The sequence below is a fragment of the Bos mutus genome, chromosome 22, assembly GCF_027580195.1.
Source record: "Bos mutus isolate GX-2022 chromosome 22, NWIPB_WYAK_1.1, whole genome shotgun sequence".
NCBI classification, from domain to species: Eukaryota; Metazoa; Chordata; class Mammalia; order Artiodactyla; family Bovidae; genus Bos; species Bos mutus.
The window spans coordinates 64943873-64955533 of record NC_091638.1 but is presented as its reverse complement, the minus strand read 5'-3'; the positions used below and the strand labels follow the sequence as shown (position 1 = coordinate 64955533).

General features: G+C 53.1%; 1 non-coding gene across 1 annotated transcript; it reads left to right on the top strand.

Moving 5' to 3' along the window:
* Window positions 1–2745: 2745 nt before the first annotated feature.
* On the top strand, window positions 2746–2819 carry TRNAR-CCU (transfer RNA arginine (anticodon CCU)). Its single transcript has one exon. It is a non-coding gene; the product is annotated as a tRNA-Arg (tRNA).
* The last annotated feature ends 8842 nt before the right edge of the window (window positions 2820–11661 follow it).

Below are 11661 nucleotides of genomic sequence, written 5' to 3'. Positions count from 1 at the left end.
TATAAAACTAACCATTTTAAAATGCACAATTCATCACCTTTCTCTAGTTTTGAAACTGGTGGTTCAGTGGTTAAAAATCCACCTTCCAATGCAGGGGACGTGGGTTTGATTCCCAGTCCAGGAACAAAGACCCCACATGCCACAGGGCGACTAAGCCCACACACCACAGCTAGAGAAGCCAGCTCACTCTGGAACCGTGCTCCACGACAAGAGAAGCCCGCGCACTACAAAAAAGACCCAGCGCAGTCCCCCCAAAAATATTGCATCACCTCCCCACAAAACGCGCCGCCTCCGCTCCCCAGCCTGCCAGCTCGTCCTCATTACCTGTCTCCACGGGCCTGCCTACTCAGAACACTTCATGTGGATGCAGTGACACAATCTGTGGTGTTTCTGAGTCTGGCTCCTTTCACTGGCCAGAGTGTTTTCCAGGTTCATCTAGCCTGTGTGAGGGCTTTATTCCTTTTAGGGGAGGACAAGCCCATCATATGGACTTTCCTGGTGGCTCAGATGGTAAGGAATCTGCCTGCAATGCAGAAGACCCGGGTTCAATCCCTGGGTTGGGAAGATCCCTTGGAGAAGGGAATGGCAACCCACTCCAGTATTCTTACCTGGAGAATTCCACGGACACAGGAGCCTGGTGGACTACAGTCCATGGGGTCGCAAAGAGTCGGACATGACTGAGCAACTCACACACACACACAGTCCATCGTATGCATGGACCACATTTGGTTTCTCTGTTCACACGGTGACGGGCATTTGGGTTGTTCCCACCTTTGGGCAGTGGTGTGTAAGTTTAGTGTGAACATGCGTGAACTACTTTCTGTGTTCAACCCCTGGGGATACACCTAGGTGTGGAATTGCTGGGTCACGTGATAGCTATATGTTCAGCTCTGTTTTGATTTCTTCTCCCCTGTGGCTTCTGTTTCCCCAGTAAAACGCAACCATTCCAGATGTTTCTTCTCCCAGTAGGTCACCCGGATGGTGCATTCTCTGCAGTCTAGCAATGTCATCTGGACCGCTTTGGGAGCCCCTACCTAAAGCCCAAGGATGTTGGAGACACGGCCCCCTGGCCATTCCTGAGAGTGCGGTGTGGCCACAGGCCAACGGGGCACCCCGTGTCAGGGCTGGTCTCTCTTCAGTTCGTTTCACAATCACATGCCTGTGGGGTCGAGTCAGGCCCAGGGAGGCTTTCCCTTCTCACAGGGCTGACTGCCTTCATGGATCATGACCCAGACAGTTGCCACGCTAATCCATTCAGAGACCCTGGGAGCTACGAAGGGTCTGATTCCCTGGCAAAGTCCCCAGTGGGAGCAGGACCACCGGGGTGTGCCTTGGCAGCACTGTCTGGCTCTGACTTCATTATGTGGGACATGTAGAGGGCTCTGGACATCAAAAGGCGTGGGGTCCATGGGCCTGGTCACATTATTCCTCCGAAGAATGGGGCCTCCGCTGACAAATGAGCTCGGTTACAATGGGAAGAAAGCGGAGGCCAGCGAGGGTGCCCAGAGGCCCCACACCTCCCGGCCCTCAAGAGCCCCCAGAGGGCCAGAGAGAGAAAAGCCAGTGGAGAGTCCTACTTACCGTCCATCGCCAGACACACCACCAACGGCATGAGGATTTGGAGTAAAAAGGAAGTTGAAAAACAAAGCAGAAGGGGCTGGGCACTCAGAGGACTCCAGGCTGCAAGTGTGGGTGCATGACCCCTCCTGCCCAGGCAGGAAGGCCCTGGAAGAGGGCAGCAGGGACAGAGGCTCAGAAAATAATTCAAAAGGACAACTCAGGGATGCAGAAAATGTCACTCTGGTTGAATGCAAGTCGTTATTAAGCCTTGAGTCCGTGGGAGACACTGGGCTGAGAACCCAACTTACGTTGCATCATTAAACTTCCTCAGCAGCCCCCGAGGCATGTCAATTATTTATGCCCGTCTTACAGATGAAGGGACTGAGGCTCCAAGAGGGCAGCCCACTGACCAAGGCCACTTGGAAGCCACAGGCTTATTGCCTGCATTCCCCGTCGCCGGCACTTGGTCACTGAGGCCCCATGATGTTCAGCGTTTGGTGACCATTCTGGACAAACCTGAGGCCATCATTCAAAGGGCTGTTGGGTCCCAGATCGTTGCAAAGGAAGTGACAAGGAGACGTAAGAAGAAGAATAAACTCACTGTTTAGTGAAGTAGATGCTTAAAGAATCGGGGGTTCTTAGGAGATGGAGCAGCTAAAACGGGCCTCTGAAGCCCCCACCCAGTATTCCTTGGTGAGGATACCTGAGGGCCAGGGGATGGGGGTGAAAGGGGGTACAGTGAGCTCTCAGTAAGGTCAGTTCAGTTTTTTGGTAAATTTAAACATGTCCAAAAAAATGTTATTTGGTACCTGACTCTGCAACCCCAGGGGCTGTAGCCCACCAGGCTCCTCTGTCCGTGAGATTTCCCAGGAACGCAGCGTACAAAGCAGTGTATCTGGAATTATCCCACTTTCAAAACGAAACGTGGGCCTCTTCCCCGGGTCCCGGGGGGTCACACTGTGCTGGGACTCCAGACAGTTGTCTCTCAGCTCAGTTTATTTCTGATCTTCTGAGACCAGCTGGGGACGACCTGGGTCCTTGGCCATGAGCAGACCAGGAGCAGCTGCAGTGCCACGCTTTTCTTGCTTTTCAAAACCCAAACCTTGCCTTTCTCCTCTAAGAAATAGGAATGGGGTCTCTCCATAGACAGATGTGAAGATTAAACATACAATGTCTGCCAGGGACTCCCCTGGTGGTCCAGTGGCTAGGACTCCGGGCTCCTAATGCAGGGGACCCAGGTTCGATCCCTGGCCAGGGAATTAGATCCCACATGTCCTCACTGAGACCTGGTGCAGCCCAATACATAATAAAATAAAAATAAATAAATATTTATAAAACAAGATAAAACGTTTGCCATGACGTCTGCCACGTAAAAAGCACCCAACCCATGCGTCCTTCCCTTCCCACCCAGCTGTGATGATGGAGGAGCAGAGAGGAGGGGTGAGAGGGGACCCCTGTCTCCTGTCGCCTGGAATTTGAGGACCTCTGTTCTACGTTCTGCTTCCAGCAAGGCACGCACTTCCCACCATTGCCCTCCTGCCTCCCCATCTGGAACCCTGCAGGGTGGAGCCTGCCCCTCTGCCTTCACCCATCAGACAGTCCTTTCTCTTGGGCTTCCCTCTCTGTTAGTGTCTCTTTCAAGGACTCCTCCTCCAGGGAGCCTCCCCTGAACACATCGGCCTCCTGGGCCTCTTTCGATGAACTGGGACGGCATCTGTAGCCCACAGCACAGAGTTTGATGCTGGATGGTGTGTGCTGTGCATCTGTCTCGTCTTCAGGAGTCGTCACAAGCCCAGCCTCTTCTGTTGTCCCAGCAGTAGTGGCCATATTCCCCAGGGGATCCCTCGTTCAGCAGGACTTTCTGATGCAAAGACAGAGGACAAAAACTAAGCATATAGTTGATGCTCATGTCAAGTTCTAGAAGCCCCGAGAAAGCTGAAGCCTCCGTATGGCTCCCAGCACAATAGGGCAGAGCTTGCCAGCTTTGACTGAGAACTCACTAGAGCGATCCAAGGCCTGAGTGGGAGCTGACTGCAAAGCGGCCAAGTGCCAGCCTGATGCCAGCGAGCTCAGGGATGTCACGACCGCCTGCTGGCACATGCTGAACACGCGCGTGAGTCCCCCGACCGGTGAGGGTTGAGTTGCGTTCCCCCAAAATTGTGTTGGAACTAAATTGAACTGAACTGAAAATTATGTTGAAGTCTGAATCCTTGGGGCCTATGGTGTGACCTTATTTGAAATAGAATCTTAGAGATGCAATCAAATTAAAGTGAGAGCGTGCTGGATTAGGGTAGACATTAAATCCAATGACAGGTGTCCCTATTGTTGTTGTTCAGGTGCTAAGTCGTGTCCAACTCTTTGCAACCCCATGAACTGCCGCACTCCAGGCTTCCCTGCCCTTCACCATCTCCTGGAGTTTGCTCAAACTCATGTCCATTGAGACGATTATGCCATCCAACCATCTCATCCTCTGTCGCCCTCTTCTCTTCTTGCCCTCAGCTTTCCCAGCATCAGGGTCTTTTCCAGTGAGTCAGTTCTTCCCATCAGGTGGCCAAAGGATTGGAGCTTCAGCTTCAGCATCAGTCCTTTCAATGAATATTCAGGACTGATTTCCTTTAGGATTGACTAGCTTGATCTCCTTGCTGTCCAAGGGACTCTCAAGAGTCTTCTCCAACATCACAGTTCAAAAGCATCAATTCTTCGGTGTTCAGCCTTCTTCATGGTCCAACTCTCACATCCGTACAAGAAGGAGGAAATTTGGACACACACAGAGGGAAGTCAGGGAGGTGAGGACAGAGGTAGAAATCAGAGGAAGGTATCTACAAGCCAAGGATTGTTGGCAACACTGGAGGCCAGAGAAACAAGGAAGGACCCTCTCCTGGGGCCTCAGAGTGGGACGAGACCCTGTGACACCTTGAGCTCAACCTCTGTTCTTCAAAACTGTGAGAGAATCCACTTCTGACCGTTGAAGCCACCTGGTTAGGGGCCAGAGGACTGTACCCCACCTAACTAGCACGCGGTACAGAAACCCACATCTCTAGCAAGCTTTCTGTACAATCTTTTAATAATAAGTTTCATTTTCTCATGTTGCCATGATAAATGGTGATTATGTCCGGAAATGTTGCAAAGTATTTCCAACATTAAGTTAAGATTATAGCTACTCTGATAGTCTGCATAATACAAGGCACTTTGAGAAAGATGCAGTATTTTAAATTTCCCTAGTGAGACCAGTTGGCAGAAAACATACTAAACAAAAGAAAGCAACAAAAAATTAAATAATAACCAATAAAACTGAAAATGATAACCAATAAAACGCCAATAAAACCAAAATGCCCACAGATGTTTTTAAAAAGAGAACAGGTAAGAACACAGAAGAACATAAGCAGCCTGCTTTTGAAAATACCATCCTTTTCTGCATATATGGGACTGTTAAAAATTTTCTGGGGTATAGCTGCTTTACAATGTTCTGTTATCGTCTGCTGTACGATGAGGGTGGGGAGGACGGAAAGGAGATTGGGACTGACATAGCACGCTGATGCCTGTTCAGTGTGTGATACGTTGCTGGCCAGAGCCCAGCACAGGGCTGCCTCTTTGATGACCTGTCATCCCCCTTAGCCTGTGGGGTCAGGGTGACAGGAACCACGTGTCCTCTGCATTCCTCCTTTCCTTCTGGGTTAGCACTCCTGGCCTGGCTAGAGGCCCCGGGCCCCTGGAGCCCACCCACTCTGGTGTCCAGCAGACAGTTCCTCCAGGGTCTTCTGAAATAGCATCTGTCTGTCCCTGCAAAGCATCTGACTTGTGATACTTTCCATCACACACACCGAGAGAGGGCTTGCAAAATATTTTCCATGGGTGGGTGTTCCTTGGATAACGAACTCACTCTTTCAGTGAACACATGGACGGTGGAGGGTCAGTCCCACACTCAGCCTCCCCAGGTTTATTTTGCAAGATGAGGCCAAAGGTTTGTGCGACCTGGGTATCCCATGGCTGTGGTCAGTGCTGTCAGACTTCAGCGAGCCCCCAGGGAGCTACGAAAATGCAGATTCTGGGGCCAGCTCAGTGGTTCCCATTCACCAGGTCCGGGTCGGGAAGGGGGGAATCTACATTTCTAACAAGCTTTCCATATGATTTTCATACTGGTGGTCTGAGGAACACTGTGCTGGAGAAATAAATACTGAGTGTGATCATCTTTTAAAGAAACAAAAAACAAAAACATGTTCTCACCAGGATCTGTCCTCATGGGTAGAATGTGGTTGTGTCTAAAGTCGGGGCCATGGACCTGAACCAAAGAAACAGCCAGTAATGAGGACCTTTTATTTCGCATATGTAATTTCCCAAACCTCGTAATGCTTTTGCAAACCAGTTATTCATTGCCAGGGATTTTACCTGCTCTTACTGAAGAAAATGAAAATATGGGGACATTGGTGGTCTGGTCCAAAGACTCACATCCAGAAAATCCTACATCCATTGAGAAGGGTGGAAACAACTTTATTGGGGTATATTTTATCTAAAAACAGAAAGTGAGAGTGTTAGTTGCTCAGTTGTGTCCGACTCTTTGTGACCCTATGGACTGTAGCCCACCAGGCTCCCCTGTCCATGGGATTCTAGGCAAGAATACTGGAGTGGGTAGCCATGCCCTCCTCCAGGGGATCTTCCTGACCCAGGGATCAAACCCAGGTCTCCTACATTGCAAGCGGATTCTTTACCGTCTGAGTCACCAGGGAAGCCCACATTTTATCTATGTATTATCCAATTCACTGATTTCAAGTGTACAATCCAAAGATAGTTAATATGAAGTGAACATACCCAGTTGCACAATCATCCCCATAAATCAGCTTCAGGACGTTTCTGTTGCTCCCACCAGATTTCCCATGCCCAGTTATGGCTAATTCCTTTCATTCTCCTCCCCCAGCACCTGCCCAGCTAATCTACTGTCTGTACAGATCTATCTTTTCTGTAGATTTCATATGAATAGAATCACAGGACTATGGTCTCTTGCAACTGGCTTCTCTCACGTACCACCATGTTCATCCATGTGGCCGCACCTTTCCATAGCTACTGGACAGCCCTTCCCTGTGCGGAGCACTACACACCGTCCATCCATTCTTTAGCTGATGGACATGGAGGTTGTGCCCATTTTGAAAACGTTCCTTATTTTAAATGCCGCAGCCTGGGTGCCCTTGGGGCTATCCGGGTGGGAGGTTGGCAGTGAGCTGGTTGAAGTGCCGTGAGGACTCCATCAGCTGAGTCTCCTCCTGGCAGCACAAGGCACGCATGGCCCGCGTGAGGCTGGTCCTCTGGACACGGAGCCTGGTGCAGGTGCTTTTTTGAGGGACAAGCCTGAGAGGGAGGGAGAGGGGGAGCTGGGATGAACAGGGAAGGGCTGAGGGAGAAGGTGGTTTCAGCCAGTCTCGCTGTGGCCCAGGGCCTGGGGATGGTCTGCGCCAACCACATCACCAAGGTGTCTTTTTCTGAGGCTGGGGCCTGCCTTTGGAACCCCCGTGCATCAGTCACTGGCATGCACTGCTCCTTGACTGGGGGCCTCCCAGTTGGCGCTCATGGTAAAGAATCCGCCTGCCAATGCAGGAGACATGAGATGTGGGTTGCATCCCTGGGTCGGGAAGATCCCCTGGAGGAGGAAATGGCAACCCACTCCAGTGTTCTTGCCTGGAGAGTCCCATGGGCAGAGGAGCCTGGTGGGCTACAGTCCATGGGGTCACAAGGAGTCTGACCTGACTGAAGCCACTTAGCACACACACACGCTCTTTGACTGGAGGGGGTCATGTGGGTTCCTGGGCGAGGTGGATTCTAGCAGTACGGATGGCAGGTAGCCATGAACCACTGGCAGGCAAGACTCTCAGCCACTGGGGTGAGTGTCTCCACCCTTAAAGGGCACCCGGGGGGCACCCAGAGTGTCTGCCACAGCCCCACCTCACCCGCACATTCTCCAAGTCTGGATCCATCAACCAGCTCGTCCCACCTGAGTCCAGCCTGTTCTCCAACTGCCTCCCTGCTGGCCAGGCCCCCCAGGATGCCAAGCCTGGCTCTACCTCAGGGCCCTCATGCCTGCTCTTCTCTGTCCCCCCAGTGCATGGCCTGATAGCCTCTCCTCCTGAAACTGCATAGAGTGCACGTGTGTGTATATGTGTGTGTGCATGTGTGTGTACACGCATGTAGCTCCAGGCACAGGAACAATGGCCAAGTCCATACCAGGAAACCTCAAGGGGCTCTGACGACATGGATCATCTCAAAAAAACTGCTCAGGGACTTCCCTAGTGGCGCACTGGTTAAGAATCTGGTTAAGCACTGGTTAAGACTTGCCTGGTGGAGCAGTGGATAGGAGTCCACCTGCCCACGCAGGAGACCCAAGTTCCATCCCTGGTCCAGGAAGACTCCACATGCTGAGATACAACTAGGCCTGTGCGCCACAACACCCTGGGGCCTGTGCTCCCCAGCGAGAGAAGCCAGAGCACTGCAACTTAAGAGTAGCCCCCGCTCATCAAAACTAGAGAAAGTCTGTGCACAGCAATGAAGACCCAGCATGATCAAATTTAATTAATCAATTTTTTAAAAATAGCTGAGTATAGGTCAGCCATGCCCATGGTGCCCAGTTCTCTGTTCCACTGCAATCAGGTCACGTGGGCAAGGCCGAGGAGGGAAGACGAGCACAGGGCAGTGTGGGAAGTCTAATCAGGGAGATGTTGGAATGCCGAAGCACCAAGAGTGACCCAGACCATGCCCAAGGTGGGTCAGGGTGAGCCTCCTGGAGGAGGCAACAGCTGGGGAGATTCTTTGAAAGTAGGACTCAGTCTAGTCGTAAAGGGAGCAATGGAATTCAAGAGAGGACATGGCGTGAAAGAGACAAGGAAGCAAAGAGGCCTTGCTCCTTCAATTCAGTTCAGTTCAGTCGCTCAGTCATGTCCGACTCTGCGACCCCATGAATTGCAGCACGCCAGGCCTCCCTGTCCATCACCAACCCCCGGCATCTATCCAAACTCATGTCCATTGAGTCGGTGATGCCATCCAACCATCTCATCCTCTGTCGTCCCCTTCTCCTCCTGCCTTCAGTCTTTCCCAGCATCAGGGTCTTTTCCAAGGAGTCAGTTCTTCCCATCAGGTGGCCAAAGTATTGGAGTTTCAGCTTTAGCATCAGTTCTTCCAATGAACATTCAGGACTGATTTCCTTTAGGATTGACTGGTTTGATCTCCTTGCAGTCCAAGGGACTCTCAAGAGTCTTCTCCAACACCACAGTTCAAAAGCACCAATTCTTCGGTGTTCAGCTTTCTTTATACTCCAACTCTCACATCCATACATGACTACTGGAAAAACCATAGCCTTGACTAGACGGACCTTTGTTGGCAAAGTAATGTCTCTGTTTTTTAATATGCTGTCTAGGTTGGTCATAACTTTCCTTCCAAGGAGTAAGCGTCTTTTAATTTCATGGCTAGAATCACCATCTGCAATGATTTTGGAGCCCCCTCCCAAAAATAAAGTCAGCCTCATTGCTCATTCAGGGACTGGAAATTTGCTGGAGCCGGAGTTCAGGGGTGGGAATGGAGCCGGGGGGAGGTTGAAAACCCAGATCACCAAGGGCCTTTGGAGTCTGAGTTTGAGCTCAAAGTCAGTGAAGACCAGGACACAATATGAGCACAATTGATTGTTCCATTTGCTCTCCAGCCTCTCTGTCCTAACAGAGTGGACATCTGTCACCCCTGTGGCTCTCAGGGGTGACCGGGAATCGGGGAGACCCCAGCCATCAGCACCCAGCTTCGACTGATTTCTTATTTCTCCCGCTTCTCGCCCCAAGGTGTGGCCCACTCTGAGGCTCTTGTGGGCTCCACCCCTTACATGGAAAGATTGCTTACTTCTAAAGAACCCAGACCAGAGGGGCTGTGCTTAAACAGCAGATGGCCCCCAAGCCAAGGGAGGACTTGTCCACGGATGCCGCGTTTCTCCTGCTTTGGCCCCAGAGCGGTTCTGGGGAGGCTCTGACTTCACGCAGCGGTCGGAGTTGTGTGTTTCCTCTGTGGATACTCTCGTTCTCACCAGGCCGTAAGCCAGTTCTTTGTCACTAGGGCCAGAGAGCAAAGTTCTGGGTCCCCACCCGTGCTGGCATCTGTGCTGGGAGGAAGGCAGAAGATGATCTGAACATTTCCGGTTGGCTTTGGGATTCAGCGACACCTGCTCGAGCTGTGGTGGGGTCGGGGGGAGCTGAGTTCACGGGATGGGTCCCCAGCAGGCCTGGGTGGGGTGATGGATGAGAAGACCTCTGGGCACCCTGGGGAGATCGTAGGCACTGGGAACAAACTCCCTGGACTTTGTTGCTCTTGGCAAGAGGCAAAGCGTCTTGGAAATCCGTAGGCTAGGAAAACCGGTCGGAAAGTCTTAGCTGATTGTGACTGAAATTCCATGGACATGAGTCTGGGGGCTTCCCAGCCGAGCAGAGAGGACTCCCTGAGCCGATCTGGGCCCAGCTCAGCTCCCAGGGAGCCTGAGACCTCCGCTTCCTGGGTCTCTGGGGGACTAATTTCCTCCCCATCAGCCCAGACCTCCTCAGGGCTTGGGGGGACCACAGAGGCTGCGATGGGCAAGCGTGTTCAGAGGCCGCGAAGCACACGGCCAAAGGGAAGAATCATCCTGACCTGCGCTTCCACCCACGCCTGCCGTGAGCTCAGGGCCCAGCCATCCCGGCTCTGCCCACAGGCCTCCCTGGCCTGGCCACCGCCTCCCTCTGCCCGGCCGAAGTCTGCCTTCTTCCTCCCACCACTTGGCCCCAACGCTTGCTCATCCCTCAGTGCCCACGTGAGTCAGCCTTACCACCTGCATCCACCCCTACCCCAGGCCAATGGCCCCTCGGATCACCACTGAGGCCACCCAGGGTCAGACCCAGGGTCCCCCACGGAGGGGCAAGGATGGCCTCCTTGCCAGCCAGGGCCCTTCCTCTTCCCGAGCTCCTGGCTGTGCTCGTCTGGGGAGTTTCCTTGAGGGTTTGTATGGAAGGTTCACCGCTCTGTGTGTCTTTACCTGATCTCAGCCGGATGGGTAGCCACGTGAGGTCAGGGACCGCCCTTACACCCCGGGGACTTGGAGGTGGGGACAGCAGACGTGCCTGGTGGGGACCGGGTTCATGCTTTGTTCTCTGAAGTCACAAGAGCTCCCTCTTCCTTCATTCTCTGTCTCTGTGTCTCTTCCTCTCTGTCTTTTTCCCCACCCACTGAGCTCCGAGGCTCTCCTCCAGGACACTTTCCTCACTGCCCGAGGCTCTCCGAGGCCCATGGGATGCACTCCAGCATCACTCCGAGTGTTCTCAGGCCAGAGGCAGTGCGGAGAAGGAAAGAATGTATGAGAATGCCCAGGGCATCCGCGGGCGGAAGATGCTGACTCACAGGGCCACAGGGCGGCTCATCCTGGGTTTCAGGCCTTCAGCAGGTGGAAGAGATCGCTGGCATTTGTACAGAAAACCGCTTCACCTCAGCGGGCCACCCCAGGCCAGCTGTGGGGACTGGGAGCCCAGAGGACACTGGAAGGATGGGCTGATGGCTGGCCAGGCGAGGCGGTCCCGTCTCAGCCTCCGTTTCCTGACCAGGAGAGGAGCAGGTGGGCCGAGAGACTTCAGGAGCCCTCCAGTGACTCACTCTCCGGCCCCTCATCTTGGGCTGGTTTCCTGCAGCCTGGGCATCCCGAGCTTGGCCCTTCCTTTGCTCTGCTGGTCCCCACGCTCCAGAGCAAGGAGGATATCGGCGGGGCGGGGCGGGGGGGGGCAGGTTTCCAATGCCAGACCGAAAGGGTTTCCAGTGGTGGGTGTTGGGCAGTCCTGTGGCTTCTCAGGGTGCCCTGAGTCTGTCCCCTGCTGGGACCTGCTGCCTACCCTGTCTGGCTCACACTTGGTCTCAAAAGGAACTAATTTGTGGAGAGACCAAACTGGGAGCAGCCTGAATCCAACTCAACTTGCAAAGCAGACCCCCACCCACCCTCCCAGTTCAAGACGGTCTCAGAAGGTAGCAGCCATGGAGCCGCAGGAATGACCCAGTCCTGGGTCACCTTCACCAAAACTCCCCTGCAAAGAGGTCCCTTCGGGGTGTCCCGATGCCAGGGTGTGG